Here is a 21,741-nt window from a genome sequence, read left to right as displayed (position 1 = left end):
TTTTGAAGTCCGTGAGTTCCGCAGGGTGCCACATTTTGCTCTCTCAGGATATCTTATGACTACTGAGGTCCCTGATATGGAGTACCTGACAGTAGGTGGTAGTACAACACACCTAATATGAAAAACGTTTGCTTTTGGGAATGTCCGGATACTTTTGATCACATTATGTATATCTATGGGGCTCCTGGTCCATGGTATATGTGACTGTGATGGCAGATGCCCTACTTTCCAACCTGAAGTGGTAGGTGGTGACGAGGAGAGCCCCAGTATTCGCAGGACACACATAGCTTTGTCAGCACACACATATACACACGCACACACAGCCTGTCAGTCATAATCTCCGAGGCTGAGGCCATCTTTTAATGTGATGTATCATTTAAACTACAAAAACAGTAATGCTTCACCGCACCAAGTAGGTGGGAAGAGCCAGGATGGGGAGGTAAGAGGGGGGAATAATACATGATGTAACTGACCGTATTGACGGGCTAATATAAGTTTTTATTACTTTGAATCTTTCCCCATGAACCATGGACCTTGCTGTTGGTGGGGAGGTTTGCCTGAATCAGTGATACAGATAGCCATTCCGTAGGTGCAACCGCAATGGAGGGGTATCTGTTGAGAGGCCAGACAAACGTGTGGTTCCTGAAGAGGGGCAGCAGCCTCTTCAGTTGTGGCAGGGGCAACAGTCTGGATGATTGACTGATCTGGCCTTGTAATACTAACCAAAACGGCCTTGCTGTGCTGGTACTGCGAACGGCTGAAAGCAAGGGGAAACTACAGCTGGCGTTCTACGGATCGGTTCGTGGAATGTCAAATGCCTTAATCGGGCATTTAGGTTAGACAATTTAAAAAGGGAAATAGATAGGTTAAAGTTATATATAGAGGGAATTAGTGAAGTTCGCTGACAGGAGGTTCAAGACTTCTGGTCAGGTGAACACAGGATTATAAATACAAAATCAAATAGGGGAAATGCAGGAGTAGGTATAATTATGAATAAAAATATAGGCGTGCGGGTAAGCTACTACAAACAGCATAGTGAACGTATTATTGTAGCCAAGATAGACACGAAGCCCACGCCTACTACAGTAGTACAAGTTTATATGCCAACTAACTCTGCAGATGACGAAGAAATTGAAGAAATGTATGATGAGATAAAAGAAACTATTCAGGTAGTGAAGGGTGACGAAAATTTAATAGTAATGGGTGACTGGAATTCGAGCGTAGAAAAGGGAGAGAAGGAAACATAGTAGGTGAATATGGATTGGGGGTAAGAAATGAAAGAGGAAGCCGTCTCGTAGAATTTTGCACAGAGCATAACCTAATCATAGCTAACACTTGGTTCAAGAATCATAAAAGAAGGTTGTATACATGGAAGAATCCTGGAGATAGTAAAAGGTATCAGATAGATTATATAATGGTAAGACAGAGATTTAGCAACCAGGTTTTAAATTGTAAGACATTTCCAGGGGCAGATGTGGACTCTGACCACAATCTATTGGTTATGAGCTGTAGATTAAAACTGAAGAAACTGCAAAAATGTGGAAATTTAAGGAGATGGGACCTGGATAAACTGACTAAACCAGAGGTTGTACAGAGTTTCAGGGGGAGCATTATGGAACAATTGACAGGAATGGAGCAGAGCTCAGATGGAAACCCAGTTCTAAGCAAAGAAGGGAAAGCAGAAAGGTGGAAGGAGTATATTGAGGGTCTATTCAAGGGCGATGTACTTGACGACAATTTAATGGAAATGGAAGGGGATGTAGATGATGAAGAAATGGGAGATACGATACTGCGTGAAGAGTTTGACAGAGCACTGCAAGACTTAAGTCGAAACAAGGCCCCGGGAGTAGACAACATTCCATTAGAACTACTGACGGCCTTGGGAGAGCCAGTCCTGATAAAACTCTACCATCTGGTGAGCAAGATGTATGAGACAGGCAAAATACCCTCAGAATTCAAGAAGAATATAATAATTCCAATCCCAAAGAAAGCAGGTGTTGACAGATGTGAAAATTACCGAACTGTCAGTTTCATAAATCATAGCTGCAAAATACTAACGCGAATTCTTTACAGACGAATGGAAAATCTTGTAGAAGTCGACCTCGGGGAAGATCAGTTTGGATTCCGTAGAAATGGTGGAACACGTGAGGCAATACTGACCCTACGACTTATCTTAGAAGAAAGATTAAGGAAAGGCAAACCTACGTTGCTAGCATTTGTAGACTTTGAGAAAGCTTTTGACAATGTTGACTGGAATACTCTCTTTCAAATTCTGTAGATAGCAGGGTTAAAATACAGAGAGCGAAAGACTATTTACAACTTGTACAGAAGCCAGATGGCAGTTATAAAGAGTCGAGGGGCATGAAAGGGAAGCAGTGGTTGAGAAGGGAGTGAGACAGGGTTGTAGCCTATCCCCGACGTTATTCAATCTGTGTATTGAGCAAGCAGTAAAGGAAACAAAAGAAAAATTCGGAGTAGGTATTAAAATCCGTGGAGAAGAAATAAAAACTTTGAGTTTCGACGATTACATTGTAATTCTGTCAGAGACAGCAAGGTACCTGGAAGAGCAGCTGAACGGAATGGACAGTGTCTTGAAAGGAGGATATAAGGTGAACATCAACAAAAGCAAAACGAGGATAATGGAATGTATTCGAATTAAATCGGGTGATGCTGAGGGTATTAGATTAGGAAATGAGACGCTTAAAGTAGTGAATGAGTTTTGCTATTTGGGGAGCGAAACAACTGATGATGGTCGAAGTAGAGAGGATATAAAATGTAGACTGGCTATTGCAAGGAAAGCGTTTCTGAAGAAGAGAAATTTGTTAACATCGGATACAGATTTAAGTGTCAGGAAGTCGTTACTGAAAGTATTTGAATGGAAGTGAAACGTGGACGATAAATAGTTTGGACAAGAAGAATATAGAAGCTTTCGATATGTGGTGCTACAGAAGGATGTTGAAGATTAGATGGGTATACCACATAACCAATGAAGAGGTATTGAATAGAATTAGAGGGAAGAGAAATTTGTGGCACACCTTGACTAGAAGGAGGGATCGATTGTTGGACATTTTCTAAGGCATCAAGGGATCACTAATTTAGTACTGGAGGGCAGCATGGAGGGAGACCAAGAGATGAATACACTAAGCAGATTCAGAAGGATGTAGGTTGCAGTAGGCACTGGGAGATGAAGAAGCTTGCGCAGGACAGAGTAGCATGGAGAGCTGCATCAAACCAGTCCCTGGACTGAAGACCACAAGAACAACAAAATGACTTTGGCTATCAGGCCTACTTGAGGCTATGTTACTGGTAACACAGAGACAGGATGGATGAGACATTTACTGACCGAAGCTATGGTGCTAAGGTCTGCTCTCCAAAACGTTTGCGGAATGCAACGCCTTTCCTTATCGTGATCAAATACTAAACAATACGAAGAGCTAGTTCTGTGAGAGATCTGTACTTGTTTATCCACCAACATCAGATTTTATGAAATTTTAGGGCAATGAAGCATAATAAGAATGAGGCATTTTGGGCGAATCTTTAACATGATGCACCATTTAAACTTCATATATCTGTAATATGTAAGATTAAATACGAAAGGACCCAATTTAATTCACTGGTGGTATTTTATGTTGAGAACAGTGACTCTCACTGTATTCTTCTCTCTCTTCTTGCATTCAGTACAGCTCGTTTTGGTCTCGGTTTTGTTTTCCCGTCGGTGGTAGCTATACGTGAACAGTGATATTCAAATCTATGGATGAGGTTTCTGATTGGAAGTTCGCCAATATGCACCTCGTATATGGGTTCATTGAATGCAATAGAGGAGCGACACAGTGCCACTGCACCGTAGGTTTTGACGTGAAGGGGTACTGGACTCGGATTGGAGGTTGTGCAGATGTGAGCCTACTGCGACAAACAACTTTTATTAAACCGAAAATATGAAACACACCAATTAACAAAATAGCAGTCTGACTAAATGTATTTAAATATGTGAACCAATTATATATCCTGAAATATGGACGTTAGAACAACGCAACAAATAATTATGACTTTTTTCAGAATAATAAGAAAAAAAATTCAAATTAACAGCTCCCCAGTAACACTAAATTAGGCGTATGACACGAGCAGGTCAAAATATAGAATAATGACAAAATGAAAATAGTCTGAAAATCACAAAATACTACAACCATTAATCAGAAAATGAGTCCTCAAATTTCATAAGGGTTTCATACGTTTACATTTAAACTAAATACTAGATCTGCTAGCAGCTACCTTCACCAGTTCCTCACTATTAGCAACACTACTATTAACCAACTAAAATACTGCCTACACAAAACTACAATACTGCTCTCTGTGAAATACCATATACAATAATAATAATAATAAAATAATAATAATAATGATAATAATAATAATAACAGACAAGGTTAACGTAGCTCTCGCTTCGAGAGGAACGTTCAATCTATGTACAAGTAAGGATTGTAACTTCGACAACACACTGTGCACAATGTCCTTCTGTGAGGCAAATTCCCGACAAATTGTTACACTCAATGCCGATCACCTGTGCGTTTCATTGTGCACTAAACAGCATACGAACAGTATATGAATCAGCATTCCATAGCTTGTCTCTAAAACACACCCTTAGTGTTCCTCTTGTAATTCAGAACCCCTGTCCACTTACACCATGGAATCATCATTCTCTCATCCAGGAAAGACGTTAACCACTCTCCTGGCCTGTCTAAATCCACACTCTATGGTCACGGTCCACGTCGATCATCAGTGGAGACCCAAATCAAGCTCCTCAGCACTCCAAATCTTCAGTAGACTTTGTGTTCCTTGGTTGTCTACTGAGTGGCCACGTTGATTCCTCAGTCCTCATACCTTAGTCCCTGTGATACTCGTATTGATACACATACAAACAGGCCACCTCAAAAATATGCCAAAACTTATCTTTGGCTGCAGGCACTTGTCTCCCGAAACTCTTGTCTTCTCGCACATCAATTGGCTGAAGGGAGCACCCATATATTGAAACAGAACAGACTATGTAAACAAGCTGCGGTAATATCACAAGGTTGCACATATTACGACAAAAATTAATGAATACACGCTGCGTTAAGTCGAGGAATCTCAGTCCTACATTCCCTGGAATAGAAATGTTCTTAATTATAACAGTGACTGAAGCGGCAAACCGAATAATTTCAAAAAGGTGTTTTAATTCATAGCAAGAGCTATGAGTTTCGCGCCAGTTTTGTTCCAATGTGTTTGGTCAGAATGATGATAAAGAATCAGGTTCACTCTTTCCACAAACGATGGGTTTAGGTAATACGCCATGCTATAGAATACCTGATTCCGAATCACATCTGTCCACTCTCCCACTGTCAACTACACCAGCACACCAATGACCCTCGAAGCTCCGGGGACCCATTCACCATACTGCTCCTCCAGGGGCGTGCCCGCAAATAGCTACTACGTAAGCAGTTCTTCCTTGCGCAGGCACAGTATGACCAGCACATCCCTAGTAGCTATATCTACAACGGGACATAGGAAAGCAAAACACAGTCTCTAGTTCACAATGTAATACTATGGGAATGTGGCACCATACCTCCACAATGACCAACCATGCTCTGCTACAAATCGTAGTGTAGGATATGGGCAGATTGGATTACGGGCTGGGGATTGCACAAGTGTGGAGTCACTATGACTTTTAGTTTTACTATCCCAAAAAATTTACCTTGACAAATAACAAAAAAACAAATTGACGGACTAAGTTTAAATATGTAAGCCAGTTATGGTACCCTGAGATATGGGCATTGTAACAACATAATGAGTAAACTAAGAGTTCTTCAGCACACTAATAAAACCATTTGATATTAAAACTACATCAATACACTTCAACTTCAACAAACAAACAAACAAAAACAAAAACAAAAAAACGTTCACAATACTCGGCCCCTTGACAAACAATACAATAATAATAAAGTGAAAATAGCTTGCAAACAGAACCTCTTAATATAAATAATAAAGCAGGGAAGCAACTGCCAGATTCAGCTGGGCTTTCATGCATTTACATTTATAATAATAAATCTAGTAACCACTCCCTTCAAGAGCTACTTACTACTAGCAACACTACTACCCACCAACTTAAATACATATGCAATTCTGTTTACACTCACAGACTAGTAGAAACAGACAAAATGAACATAACTCTCATTTCTGGAAAAGAAACGTACATCCAACATGCAAGCAAACACAGCGATCTCAACATTACAGTTTTTACACAGTTCTGCGTGGAATATGGCTCGTAAATTGTTACACTCAGTGCATGCCCCTTGTGCGCTTTACTGTGCACTGAAAGTACTTGAATCAATTCATTCGATCAATATTCCACTGTCAGTCACCAAAGCAAGCTGTTAGTGCTCCTCTTGTAATATGAAATCCCCTCTTCAAGTACGCTCAGGAATGACTGTCGTCTCAGATGGAAAAACACCAACTGTTCTTCTGTCAACACAATGCAACAGCACCTCACGTCAATCGTTAGTGGAGTCGCATTCCCGTCTCTCGGCACGACAGCTTAGAAGCAGTCTCTGTGCTCCTTCGCCGTCCACCTAGCTGACAATTGACTCCTCTGTCTTTGCACCTCGACCCCAACAGCTGTCGCATCACTATCTGCGCAGACAGTTTGCTGTCTGACGGCGCACTGCCACAAAAAGCCGCCAAATCTCTGTGGCCACAGGCAAAACAAATGCACCACTCAACACAGCACGCCACTAAGCCGAGCTGTTCTGACAACAAGAACAACCACATCGCTGTACTTTCGGCTCAGCTGTGGGTTGCTACATAAATCAGTGTTTGGTGTTGAAGGTTTTGATGATTACACATTACAGCTCTTTTAAACTGTTGTGAAGATTATTTTGCCAGAAAGAAGTTAATTTTGGTAACGGTTCCATTATTAGTCTGTCAGGGGCGTTAGCAATCCACGCATCCCTATCCCAAAAAATGCAGAATGTATCCCTACAGTCTGTCAGTGGGCTCCATGTTAACCCTGTGTAGCATAAGCTGTAAGGTGTCAGGCAAATCCAACACCTTCCACAAGAATACCTAAATGCATGTCGTACCTTCCCACCGAGAGACCGACGCAGTTCCGAAGGGAGAAACGAGAACAGAAGCCGAGAGCAGAACCGTGTTAAGCTAGAAGGCCCTACGATAAGGGACGGACTGGACACCCACGTCGCCAGCTAACCACTAGGGCTCACCACCCGCACGTTTTAGCGTGAGACTTTTTCGCGTCTCAGGTACGTCAAGGACCACCCCACAGCCCATGTTAAAAGCTAGAGCTCTCCAGAAAAACAGTATAGATCTTACGATAACGCTAAAAGGACCACACCAGCTGCAGGTTTTAGCGTGAGACTTTTTAGCATCTCTGTTACGTTGCAAACTTTAAAAACATTGCCCCACCACGAAAAGTATAACGTTTCTCATTGGATAGACAGAATTTTTGTCGGCGGAGCTTAAGGTTAACATTGAGACCCTGATTGGTCAGATGAAAACATAGCCAGATAGTTTTTTAAATTAACTGCGGAAAATTGTAGTAAGGAGAAGTTAGTGGAGAGTTAGTTCCGAGACGGCGAGCTGGATGGCTGGTGCGCCGGCCGCTGTCGCCCTGACGCTGCCTAAGCACCGACAAGGTAATGAACGCATGCGATGCCACAATTTTGAGCGCATAAAGCTTCACTCAGAACTGCAGAAGTCTCATTCTGTTACACCCCCTTTTTTTGTTTAATACAAGTGTCGATCGTTAATTAAAACTCATGGTGTTCACATTTGCTACTTGAAGAACAGATCTGAAACGCGATGATTTTTCTTTTATATAGTTATTGAGAAGCCACATCAGCCGCTGTAATTTACGACAAGTTAGATAAGTAATTAAAGATAATTGAGGGTCACTGTAGACCATTTTGATAGTTTTCTCTTTTGTGAAACTTAAATTAAACCTAGATTATAGATGTGATATGGCATAGGTCATCCTTCGATCGATTGTAGAACTTGGAAACCCATTCAGGGAATATTCGTTCACATTTTTGTAGAACGCAGTTGGTTTATACCATCCTGTATTAAAACTTTTCCTTTTATCAATAGTGCAATTTATAAATGATGTTTTGTGAGTAGAATAAAATTTCCAATGGTAAACTTAACTGCTTTTTCGACTTTATTTTACCAGCTGACTAAAAATAGGAAAGCCTTGAACCCTTTCCACTATATTTAGTTAGTATTAAGATTCTTTTACAGGGAGTGCAGTGGAGCTGAGGCTGAGATCATATGGTATTTGGTTATATCATCGCTAGTCTCACAGAACTCTTCTGAATTCTACATGTCATGTGTGGTCTGGCGTCTCCTTACCAGCAACAGGTCCCAGGTTCAAACTAGTCAATTCCCTAAAAAATACGCTCAGAGCGTCGTTGCGCGAAAGTGGTAGGGAGACACGATATAGAACAAACAGACACCACCATGAATGTTAAGAAATCTCCTACGAAAAGCATTCTCGAAATTCAAACACAATTCACCACATTATTTTTTTATAAAATGAACCGTTTCAGCGTTTGGAGCCCTCCATAATGTAACACCCCAGACACCAGCAGCTACGACAGCAGACCAGCAACCAAAATCAGGCCGCAGTTACCAGCCAAAGCTCAGCAGTATCGGCAGACATGGCTCCCGGAACAAGCGCTTCCACGAGAGGTACATCCCGCAGACTCCCGTCTCGTGAGCGACTGACTTACCAATTACGCCACATCAGGACACCGACCCCGCTTCACATGTTTCGAAGTGTTCTCCATACAGGTGGTCTTCTGCAACTGTCATCAGATGGAAACAGCATTTAAACAACGATGACCAGTCTGTCAGAAAGTCGTCACACCTGAGTCGTCTGTGTTGGCGGCAGATAGTCCACCTCGGACACAGGGAGTCTGCCTCGCCACCTGACAGCCATCAGCCACCATCCGCCAGGATGCTGTGGTAGCCGCGCCGCCCCTACTGTCCATGGGAAACACCTTCATCGACACGCCCGTACCTCATTACTAGGATTTGACGATCACTTCCCGTCGTATGCAGTCTGTTTCAGATGTGATGAACCCTGTGTGTCTGTGTTCATCAACAAAGTTTTCTACGCTACTGGCCATTAAAATTGCTACACTAAGAAGAAATTCATTGGACAGGTTTATTATACTAGAACTGACATGTTATTACATTTTCACGCAATTTGGGTGAATAGATCCTGAGTTAGTATCCATAACAACCACCTCTGGCCGTAATAACGGCCTTGATACGCCTAGGCATTGAGTCAAATACAGCTTGGATGGCCTTGTACAAGTACAGCTGCCCACACTGCTTCAACACGATACCACAGTTCATCAAGAGTAGTGACTGGCTATTGTGATGAGCCAGTTGCTCAGCCACCATTGACCATACGTTTTCAATTGGTGAGAAATCTGGAGAACGTGCTGGCCAGGGCAGCAATCGAACATTTTCTGTATCCAGAAAGGCCCGTACAGGACCTGCAACATGCGGTCGTGCATTATCTTGCTGAAATGTAGGGTTTCGCAGGGATCCAATGAAGGCTAGAGGCACGGGTCGTAACACATCTGAAATGTAACGTCCACTGTTGAAAGTGCCGTCAATGCGAAGAAGAGGTGAGCGAGACCTGTAACCAATGGCACCCCATACCATCAAGCCGGGTGATACGCCAGTATGGCGATAACGAATACGCGCTTCCAATGTGCGTTCACCGCGATGTCGCCAAACACGGATGCGACCATAATGATGCTGTAAACAGAACCTGTATTCATCCGGAAAAATGACGTTTTGCCATTTGTGCACCCACGTTCGTCGTTGAGTACACCATCGCAGTCGCTCCTGTCTGTGATGCAGCGTCCAGGGTAACCGCAGCCGTTGTCTCCGAGCTGATAGTCCATGCTGCTGCAAACGTCGTCGAACTGTTCGTTCGTTCAGATGGTTGTTGTCTTGCAAACGTTCCCATCTGTTGACTCAGATATCGAGTCGTGGCTGCACGATACGTTACAGCCATGCGGATAAGATGCCTGTCATCTCGACTGCTAGTGATGCGAGGCCGTTGGGATCCTGCACGGCGTTCCGTATTACCCTCCTGAACCGACCGTCGTGATACGATAAACCGCAATCGCGATAGGCTACAATCCGACCTTTATCAAGTCGGAAACTTGATGGTACGCATTTCTCCCCTTACGCTTTAATGGCCAGTAGTGTATCAACTGATTGATTGCCATCTTCGCCCACTGCAGCGCCAACCTCCACTAGAGAACCACTCACCCACTCCTATCCTGCAGTAAAACGTGTTAAAATAAGCTCCTCCAAAAGACATCTTGTATAGTTCACCTACACATCCGATAATTTTTGAGCAACCATATTCATACATATTTCGTCTCTCATAACAATGAATTGCTATGTTCAGCAACAGCTCAAAATGCTACTTCTCTCTAACATAGCGACAAGAAACGAAAATTAATGAAACGTTAAGCCTGTGTCGGACATTGTACATCGTTAAGTTTTATCTCGCGTCAAATGTGCTAAATCCTCTCAACATAACAACTTGGACTGTAAAGCCCCTCTCTAAATTTGGTTTAATGCTTCTTCACCTGTTGTAAAGTCCCCTTTGAACAAATTATGAATGACTGTGCTGGTAAACTTCTACGTTATTTGATACAAAGACAGCTGAGTACAACTCAACGTACTCACACAGTTTTATCTTTACTGATTGCGATCATCAGTAAACTGGCACACAATATTTTTAGCGCAACGCAATATGACTTTCAAAAACGCCTACAAAACAATGGCCGTTACCAACAATAACCTATACCTTTCATAAATCACAAAAATCTTCGTTACTCGTACTGCAATACAGAGAGCACCAATACAACCAGCTAAATAAAAGATTCTAACTACTGAAGGCACTAACTCGGATAGGCATGAAAGATTTTGATAGAGAACAAACAATGTATTTAGTGTTAAAAAGTCATCGTATATATATATATATATATATATATATATATATATATATATATATATATATATATCAATCCATGGCATCCATCTTTACAAATTTGCTTTTGCTGGCGGACACACATCCAGATCGTCCGCTTATAGCAACCTCTCAAAACTCTGGTATCTCTCTCGCCACATCCAGCACTGCTGGCGGCTCACCTCAAACTGCCCAACGCTGCTCGCTGTTCACATCCAACTGCGAATTTTCCAACAATGCCAACCAGCCACAGACTGCACACAGAGCAGTCAGTGATTTTCATACAGAGCGCTGCGTGGCGTTACCAACATAAAAACCTAAAGAGCCTACTTACACTGTTATGAAATGGCTGTCTGAGACTGCCAGAGTTTAAGAGTTCTCGAACTCCCTAACTCCCACAGACATCTTGTACGGTTCATCTGCTAATACCTACTGTAAAATGCTTAATAGCCCACTATTTTTTACTTTAAGGATGAATCCAACTGGCAAACGCTTTGCTTTCCAGTTATTCTTGAAGGACTTAGTCAATCTTCTCACTGACATTGTCGGCATAAATCACACCAGAATTGATGTGCTCCTTAGCAACAAGAAAAAATTAAATGTTCATATGTACATCACAAGACCGTCTTGTGACAGTGTCATGGTGGCTAAAAGTTATGATCATGTGAAGTCTCATGAAAAAATCAGAGAAGGGACTGTCTGTCATATAAAATAAGGAACTGCGCATGGTGCGTTTAGCAACTACCTTCGTGGTAGATTCTCCAAGTACGTGTCTGTGAGAGACAGAGTCTAGGCGGAAACACAGTTTCACCTACCCGGGAACAACATTTTGACAGCAGGTGGAGTACTGGGTAAAACTGACAAGGAAACATCTAAAAACCCTGTGATTGTACCATATAAGATGGAACCGACTGACATTAATATATATGTTCTGGTGGAATAATTCTCTGGAATTCCGCAGCAGCTCTTGGTTCATCTTGGGTAGTAGCCCTTTACCTCTTGGAATGCTATTCAGTTTTGCAGTCAAAGTGCATCGGATAACCACTGGAGTGCTCCAGCTGCCATACGAAATAGCAGTCCAGACCATAACCTCAGGGTTAGATCCATTGTGTCCAGCAGGTCTGTTGGTTTTGGGCCCTCAATTGGCCTCCTTCTAACCAACGCACGACCATCACTGGCATCAAGTCAGAACCAGCTTTCAACAGAAAACACAACAGACCTCCACCCTGCTCTCCAATGAGCTCTCGCTTGACACTACTGATGCCGCAAACGGCGGGGTTCAAGGTCAGTGGAACGCACGCTACAAGGGCTTCCGTCTCGGAGATGTGCTTCGGATAACCGATTTGTAACAGTTCGCTGAGTTACTGTGGTGGCAACAGCCGTTCAAATGGCCGGTGACGATGCGGTGTGATGTGCCATCGTGCCAACATGACGGTCTTTCCACTCAGCAGTACCATGTGGACGTCTTCTCGTGACCGCTGCTGCCATAAACATGTACAGTGGCTATATTCTTCTCAAGTGTCTCTGCATCATCACAGATTGAACATCGAGGTTCTCGTAGTTCTATTACACGACCTCGTTCAAACACAGTGGGATACTGATAATGACGTATTTGTCGCCTTAAGGGAATTCTCAACTAGCATAAACTTACCACGTCTCATCTCGAAGGTAATTAGCGCCACTCGTATGAGAATGGCACGAAATTTTATTAGACATCATCTTTCAGATGTTAAAACCCACCTACCAACTTCGTTTATGCCTGACAACTCCGTCTTGGTGGTGCGGGTTTTTCCTGTCAATCTACATATCGATAATATCCAGTTTCGTGAGTGCTCTATGTTCTCCTGTGTGATACCATTTGAATTACAAGAGGACAACAATTAAATTTCATAAATTGATCGTGAAATTCGTTGTATCTGTACACTATATTAAGTATGAGCATTTCGTTTAGGTTGGCTGCAGTCTCTCTTACTGGTGGTGTCTTTCCTTCATCTTCGTGTTAGCTTCCTTTTACACAGCACGGTTTCTCAAGAAGTATGTCGTCATTCTTCCAGAGAATTTGATTTAAGGTCCACAACCATTTCTCGTACATTTTCGTATCGGGTAGTTTCGACCTGTTAACACCCTAGCAGAACGTCTCTGAACCGGTGTATATGATTTGCGTAAAATATTCGAAACTCTTACTTTACTCTGTATGTAGGTGGGCATTTGCATTTGCGTATTTCAGACCATATATTACGATTTTTTGTGTCTTGTGTAGGATTTACGCCCTCGAGATTCTATTCTAGTCATAAGTCGACAACTGCTCTTAGTACTGATAATGGACAGCGTTCCAAGCATGAAAAGAGGTCAGGCGGTAATGGAAGTGAAATGTTTGTGCACTACAAACAGTAAAGTCGCCACCTTTAGAAATTTATCTGTGTTGTAGTGGGAAATGGTGACTTAAATACTGACTTAAATACTGTCAAAAATACTGTCGCTTTCTAGCTTTTGATTATAGTTATGCATTTCACCTAATATGGAGGTGCTTGCTGTAGTGATGCGGTCGATCCTAAGGTCAGCCTAGACGTCCAGCACAAATTTCCCCTTTCGCAGGAGAGTTGACGGAGCTGCCCGCCCGATTGGCCGTGCGGTCTGGTCTCCGGCAAGAATCCGCCCGGTGGATTCGTGTCAAGGTCCGGTGAGCCGGCCAGTCTGTGGATGGTTTTTAGGCGGTTTGCGTCTGCCTCGCCAAATGCGGCTGGTTCCCCTTATTCCGCCTCAGCTACACTACGTCGGCGATTGCTGCGCAAAAAAGTTCTCCACGTACTCGCACACCACCATTACTCTACCACGCAAACATAGGGGTTACACGCGTCTAGTGTGAGACGTTCCCTGGGATGTCCACCGGGGGCCGAACCGCACAATAACCCTGGGTTCGGTGTGGGGCGGCGGACGGGTGAAGTGGACTGCGGTAGTCGTCGTGGGGTTGTGGACCACTGCGGCTGCGTCGGGGACGGAGCCTCTCCGTCGTTTCTAGGTCCCCGGTTAACATAACATAACATAACATAACTTAGACGGAGGCAGACATCGATGCAGGGATAGGTGACACGTCGCAACTCGGTGTTGTGTGCCTGCTGGTGTGGTACTCTGTATGTTGATCACGCATGTGTCTTAGTGGTCTGCAGACTTGCTTAATTGAAATAAACCATCCAAACATTTAAGACAATACCCAAATACTGAAATAAAATACGCTAGTTTAAATCCACATCCTACTACGCACAGCAGTGGTAAAATCGTAGCTAAATGTTTACTAATAAAAACGAGGAGATACGGAAATCTTACTAATTTTATAAAATGAACTGATATACATACTCATGACTAACAAAGCTGTGATTTATAAGTGTATGGTGGTGCTAGTAATTTACTAATCTGACAAGCTGTATTACAACACTTTATCATGGATCTGGAAGCTGGAAAGCATTTTGACGAGTTTAAAAACTTAACGATCATTCTCTGCTAAGGTGATATAGACTTTAGTAATGCATCCAAGTTTGAGGTGGACAAATAACTCCCACAAATCATACATACTTTACATAACTATTGCTGTATTATATGGAAAATAATAAAGATTTTTTTTCAAGAATATTCCCACAAGTGTCTGACGAGCATGCCAGTCTCTTCGCCGTTACCGTCCATTCTATTGGAATACCGCACTGCGCATGCAGTCTACGTGAATTTCAAAACAATTAATGCCATATACCTCCATAAACCTACAATTGGTTTGTGGCGCGCAGCATGGACGCTTTATTCGATGTGAAAGGTATGCCAATACCTTTTTAAGCAGATGTTCATTTGCGCATTCCATATTGCCCTAAATAAAGAAGAAGATGGTGTTAAACTTCGATTTATAATTATAGTGTTTGGCTCTAGAGAAACAAACTTTAACAGAGTTGAAAGAAATGGCAAGTGATACACACGTAAGCAAAATGCGGAATATCACGCGAGATTTAGAACTGAAGAACTTCTTAAATTGGAACGTAAACCTTAGAAGCCAACGGGTATAAATAACAAAACGTTACTTTTGGGTAAATAATGTTCGAAGTTGAGACATTCCAGAGGATTCTATAAATAATTTACAAAAAAGTGAATAAAAAATATTACGTGCACATTTTTGAAGATTTATTGGCTATCTTATCCTGAGCAATCAATGCTGAATTTTGTCAGTATCTCTTTATTAATAATAACAATCACTGATAAATGCATCATTGGTAGGAACACTTTACAAGCAGATAGTAACTTAATACGTGAGTTGAAAGTGATTATGAGTCTACTCAAAGCTCGTTTCTAATACCCTGTCGTGTTCACTTTCTGAATAACAGTCAACTTCTTCATGATTCTGTTTAACTGGCTTCAGTGTTCTTGCAGCTTCATACTGCGTAAGTTTCTGGTGAAATTCATCGTGCACTGGTGATACAAATGAAAGTAGAGTCTCTAGGTCTGAGTACTTCAGATATTTTAACCTTTAACCCGAAATATCTCTTAAATACGTGTAACTAGCGACCTGCGCTCTCGTAGCCTTTTTTGTATTTTTTTATCACATAACTCCACATTAGCAGGCAAAAGTGAATAGTCAAACATTCCATATTATAAGGAGATGAAATACTATTCAGCGCTGCTATAGACTTCGTTGCTTACGTTATTTAAAATAAACATGAAACATCGTGAGTATTTGTAATCGTGTAGTACGAGTCTGGAAATTACTGTTAGTATTGTTAGATCAGTCACGATATTTCTAAGTATAATTTACAAATAGTGCAAAAATGTAAAGAAGATAATAATCAAATGAACTGAAAATATTAATTCACAGAATTTCTGCACATTCGACCCATATCTTCCTACCGCATTTCAGACTAACTAGCTAACAACATTTGGTGCGCTTATACCACTGCTTTCACGCCCTTTTCTTTTTCTTTGATGCAGGGCACTTCGAACACGTCTGCCTCTTTTCCATTCTATCAGCTGGTATACCTCTAACACGTCGTCATCGAATAACTCTCCTATATTTGAGACTTGGTAGGCTCTAGCACCAATATCCGATTTTTGCTTTTAGTACAAGCATTCCTAATTTCAAAGTGTTGTGTTGAGGTGCTTTTCTTGCTCTGATAGACTTTGAAAGTACCCACTTGAGATTATCTTTGCGATAAAAGACTATGTTTGCTGTGAATAATTATCTGTGGTACAGATATGAACTGGCTCTTCTTCAATGAAGCATTTTCTTCACTAGTATCACACACTGTTTCATGGTGACCCTACCTATTACAAAATGTAAATCAGCCTCAGAATCGTCAAAAAAGTTATCGTCGTTCCTATTTTCCTCTTCACCTGTATTACGTAACTGCTATTGCACGCAAGATTCAAAATTTGAATCAACTGCAGACGTATTCTTCTTCTTAAAAAATCGCTCCATGCTATCGTTGAAAACTAAGGGATTCAAGCATATAATAGAAGCCTATGAACTTAAAAAAATTCGAAAAACCAATTCAAAGGAAAATATGCAGGACTATTCGATTTACCTACTTATTGCACGTAATGCGAAACATGCACGAAATTTGGCGCTCAGTTCTAAATAATACTCTTTATCGTTAGACTGATAAACTAAAGTTAATTTTTTTAGTAAAGCGAAGATACTGAAAAAGAGAGAGGGTGGTTTTTTGCAGTGATACCACATTCAATATTTAAAATGAGTTTTAACCTCGGTTTTTCATTATTTATTTCCAGAGCAGAGAAGCAACTGATATTTTTGTCGCAACGACGTGCTTTTTTTGTTAACATTTTGAAAATCTTCCAGCTTTTCACTGAGAGGTTATTTGAATAACAATCACAGAATTTTTCTCAAACCTTTCACTGAGTCCCTGAGACAATAATTTATTCACTTAGTGAGATAAAATCATCGTCAGTCATCTTGACTGTCGTAAATTTCGTACTCGCCTTGGAAATGAGCAGTGCCCACTTAGATACAAAAATGGAAGGATTTTTCTCGGCAACCTTCACAACAATTCCAAAATCTTGATCGCATTCCACATAGGAATGACCAGAAATCACCAATTTGTGATCTGCAGATTCAATGCGTGTATTCTTGGTAATTTAATGCCAGAATTTTATATTGTATTTACTTTTACGTATTTTGACCCCAGCGTTGTCACTATAAGCTGAAATGTGCTTAACTGATACGGCCTATCTACTTACATCTACAAGACAGGAGTCAATTTTTTGCCATCCACGAGCACCTCACTCTCATGCCAAACGTATATTGTTGCAATTACAAAGGCTAAATCAGTGTATAGCCTACAAAAATTGAAGGTCCACAGCTGTCTTGCACAAAAGCTCTTCTGCAAGAAAGCACAGGTGTATGGAATGTCTTCTGTACGTCAAAACCTATTGCTGTTTGCGAATCGCTTTGTTCTGAACATTGTTTTGCGCTGCCCTTTACTTATCTAGCTGCTTGTGCTTTGCGCAAACGTAATTCCCTATCAAAAGTTAGTTTCTGAACACTTTTTGGGGCTCCATGAACTGTCAAATTCCGCAGCATGCCGCACATGACACAAGCAATGGTACAAGGAACATGGAAACCCAGACTGAAGGGCATGTTAAACACAAATCTATAGTCTCTTTAACAGGTCGACAATTATTTTCTGCACAGAATTCTTTATAGAGTTGATGCGTTCTGGTTATATATATCATAGGATCCAAATACTAAGAGTTACGAAATTTCTTTCCACTATAATGATATCCAAGTTTTGGATGTGAGTTAATATGGTCCTTAACAATCTGAACGTTTTCATCATGAATATTTTTTTCCTGTTTTTTTATGTGTTCTACAGTCTCTTGGCGGAACTTAAGCTGGAGATTTCTTAAACAAGACATTGTTAACACGAGTGTTACTTGCAGGCAACATCTTCGAGAAAAGCTGTTTACATACTCCGAATCCTTTCAGATTGCAAGCAGAGTTTTTTTTTATATTCATGGCACCTCTTTTTGGCCACACTGGCTCTTGAACTGAAATTTAGTAGCTTCCAGCTTTCTACATTTCAATGTTCATCAAATATCTATATTTATTGTGCTTAATCTTCATTAACATTTTTATTGCATTTTAATTCACAGTTGTCAACATACAGTCTTACTCTCTTGTGTTCTTGAACTTTCCCCTGCACATCTGTATATTCTTTTCCTTCATTTCGAAGTTTGGGACGTTTATTTCTTTTTCAATTGTCTGGTCTTCTTAATGTCTTTGGCTATTCACTTGCAGTATATTCAGCAGATTCTGCATCTTCATCAGTGTCAGGAAAAGAAGTACAGAGTATCGTACGTACTTTAATCTAAAAAAATTTCTGACCCCATTTCATGAATATGTACAGCATAGAGAGTATATTGTAATCTAAACACAGTCACTTAGTTGAAATAATAGATGGTGATACATGTTAATATGTGTACCCTACCTACTCAACAATAAATTATTCGTAAATCTGTTCACAGGAAAATATTTCAAAAAAACATTAAAAATCGCTTACCATTACTTAAATTGAGGTTCCATTCACTTTCTCCTATTTCAGAGATTTTTCACAGATGTGCAATGGTTTTTTATAGTTTAAAAACTTATATAACGTTATCGAATTTTGTAGGAAACAAAATAATAACACAGAATCACAAAGAACAAGCGCACCTACACCCTTTACTTCCATGGAAAATAAAAAATTGTCTTGGCAGTTTTCTTTTCAGCACCAGACTGATTGTTACTTGTATCTATTGGCCATGCAGATATTTGTCTGCATTAACTACTGAAATTGTGTATACTCCAAAATTAAAAGTTTTTCACTTATACTACTTGGTTTTTAAGGGTTTATTGGACAAACTTGTGTGGAAGTTGAAGCAAAGACTGCATATTTTTGGAAGGACACTCAGAAGATGCAATAAATCCATGAGTCAACATTACGCTTGTCCGTCCTCTGATGGAGTATTGTTACGTAGTATTGGCTCCTTAACAGATTGGATTGACAGAGGACATCGAAAAAGTGTCAATAAGGCCAAATGGTTTTGTATTATCACCCAACAGGGGAGACAGTGTCACGGATATGATACACGGGTTGGGGTGGCAATCGTTAAGAAAGGTGTTTCTCGTTGCAGCGAGATCGTTTCACGAAATTTTAATCTTCAACTTTCTCCTCCGAATGAGAAAATATTTTGTTGACGTTCATCTACATAGAAAGAAATGATAATTGTAAATAAGAGCAATCAGTGCTCACACGGCAAGAAATAAGTGTTCGTTTTTGCTGTGCGCTGTTCCTAGAGTGGAGTGGTTGAAAAATAGTGTGAAAGTGGTTCGAGATGCCCTCCGTCAGGCACTTAAGTGTGAATTGCAGATTAGTCACGTATAGTATATGTAGATGCTGATGAAGAGATCCTAGGAAATAGCATGTTGTTCATAACGGTGTGGTAACTCTTTATGTCCGTTTGCTGCCCTGGATATATGTGTCTATGCCGTTACCGTGTTCCATCTAGTTCTATGCTGCTGCCATATAAATAAAGTAGAGAACTGTCATACTAACGGAGCGAGGTGGTGCAGTGGTTAGCACACTGGACTCGCATTCGGGAGGACGACGGTTCAATCCCGTCCCCAGCCATCCTGATTTAGGTTTTCCGTGATTTCCCTAAATCGTTTCAGGCAAATGCCGGGATCGTTCCTCTGAAATGGCACGGCCGATTTCCTTCCAAATCCTTCCCCAACCCGAGCTTGCGCTCCGTCTCTAATGACCTCGTTGTCGACGGGACGTTAAACACTAACCACCACCACCTGTCATACTAGATTTACGATTGGGTTGGGAAGCTCCTAGCAAATAACGTGTTGTTCTTAATATAGAAGGAATTTTGCGCTTTGCATGCATTCCTTTAGAAAGTGTTATTACAATTTCTAACATCGCTGCTGTCTGGAGAAGTATGAGTGACGATATAGGCTCCTTTCCCACTGCTCAGTCTGGGCACTCATCAACACTGTAAAGTGTTGTACACGTCTGACCCTTAGACATGATTAATACATTAGAGACGGGCTGTGTATGTGCCTGCTAACTGGGCTCCACTGTCGGACTGTATTGCATGCCCCAGGGAGCCCAAGACATATACACATCGTGATGGTAAGGTTCTTGGCGAATGCAGGCAGAGACAGGAGCACGAAAGGCAGATGTAGAGGTAGTGTGAGGCTCATAATGGTTACGCAGCAGAATAGGTCATCGTATATTTCTGAAATGTGAAGTAGTATAGCCAGGTGTGTCGAGGTATAAGATTCGTATGAAACAATAGGAGACAGACATACACCTGCTTACATTCTGAGCTGATGTTGTGGCACTTATGTTTTCAGGTCCGTACCGTGTAAGAGGAAGTGACTGTCTTGGAAAACTTTTTTTTTAATTTATTGGCTTTTGGGGCATGCCCATACAGCCATCTTAACAGTGTAATATCAGTTATGACCATACAAACACAAAGACAACAACGCCCATTCCTGAAGTGGAGGAAATCGTCGTCCCAGCTGGGAATAGAATCCAGGCCCCTTAGGTTTGTAACCCGCTGTGGTAACCACACAGCTACAGAGACAGACTACCTGGGACTTTGAGTTGTTGCTTACTGTGTGTACAGTGAGCTAGGAGTGATACTGGTGCTGAGTTGGATGTGCTCAGCCAGTCTGAGCAGATGCCTCTGGCTTATGAAAAGTGACAGGTTATGGAATCGTAAGTCACGGCGCGCGGTGTGATGGCAGCAGTAGTGGACAGACTTGACATACCTCCAACATGGTGTGGCATGCATGTTTAAATAAAGATGCATGTGCATTTCATTCCTATTCCTGCTCTCCCACAGACAACAGTGCCAAGTGTTTCACAACCAATTAGGTTGATTCAGTGGGCTTATCAGTTTTACAGTAACTCCAAATGCTCTAGTTATAACAGCCAGCAGACTACGCATCATCTTAAACTTAGGGCAAGAAGAGTTTGAATTTTTCGCCATTTTTAAATACAGCATTTACGGATTTTTGAATACCCTATCACTTTACTCTTGTGGTAACTAGTGTGTGTGTGTGTGTGGTGGGTGGGGGGGGGGGAGGGGGGGAAGGAGAGGACGTTCGTTTAAACTGTAATGTCAGAGGTGAACTGGACCTTAACTTAGGAGAAGCAATATATGTAACGTAACATTTTGAATTTTATATGTGACCTGTGTGCTATAAATAGACACACACGTTGGAGTGAAAAATAGCTGGGAGAAATCTATTCTAGTGTCATAGAGCTACACCTTAAATTGAATTTAACTTAGGACAAAAACCCAATGGTCATCTTGGCTTTTATACTCAATACAAGTGACCTACTTCCAACAATAGGGTAATGCTCCTGCTTGGATTTTGAATTTCCGACAAATTTAGGTGCAGGGCAGCCTGGACCTACGACGGAAACTAACATCATTTGTTTCAGGTGAGTGATAGCAGGGAGTGAGTAATAGCTTGGTGAATACGTGTTAAGTAGGTCAGCATCCAAGCTAGACTGATAACTACCTGTAGAGTTAAAACATGTTTACATATCCACAGGTTCAGACTGGCTGGAGAAAATAATCTTTTGTCTAAAAGGCAGCTTGGACTTCCAGTGGAAACGGACATTCTTTGTCTCAGGTGAGTGAGT

At 41.3% G+C, this 21,741-nt stretch overlaps 1 protein-coding gene and 1 non-coding gene across 4 annotated transcripts in view; one reads left to right on the top strand and one right to left on the bottom strand.

Annotated features, from left to right (window-relative positions):
- Nucleotides 1–21,741, bottom strand: part of LOC126336121 (dehydrogenase/reductase SDR family member 11-like) — a 97,913-nt gene that overhangs the window by 50,047 nt on the left and 26,125 nt on the right. The window lies entirely within an intron of this gene.
- Trnaa-cgc (transfer RNA alanine (anticodon CGC)) lies at nucleotides 19,635–19,707 on the top strand. The gene has a single exon. It is a non-coding gene; the product is annotated as a tRNA-Ala (tRNA).

The sequence above is a fragment of the Schistocerca gregaria genome, chromosome 2, assembly GCF_023897955.1.
Source record: "Schistocerca gregaria isolate iqSchGreg1 chromosome 2, iqSchGreg1.2, whole genome shotgun sequence".
Lineage (NCBI taxonomy): Eukaryota > Metazoa > Arthropoda > Insecta > Orthoptera > Acrididae > Schistocerca > Schistocerca gregaria.
This window is presented reverse-complemented; position numbering and strand designations above follow the sequence as displayed.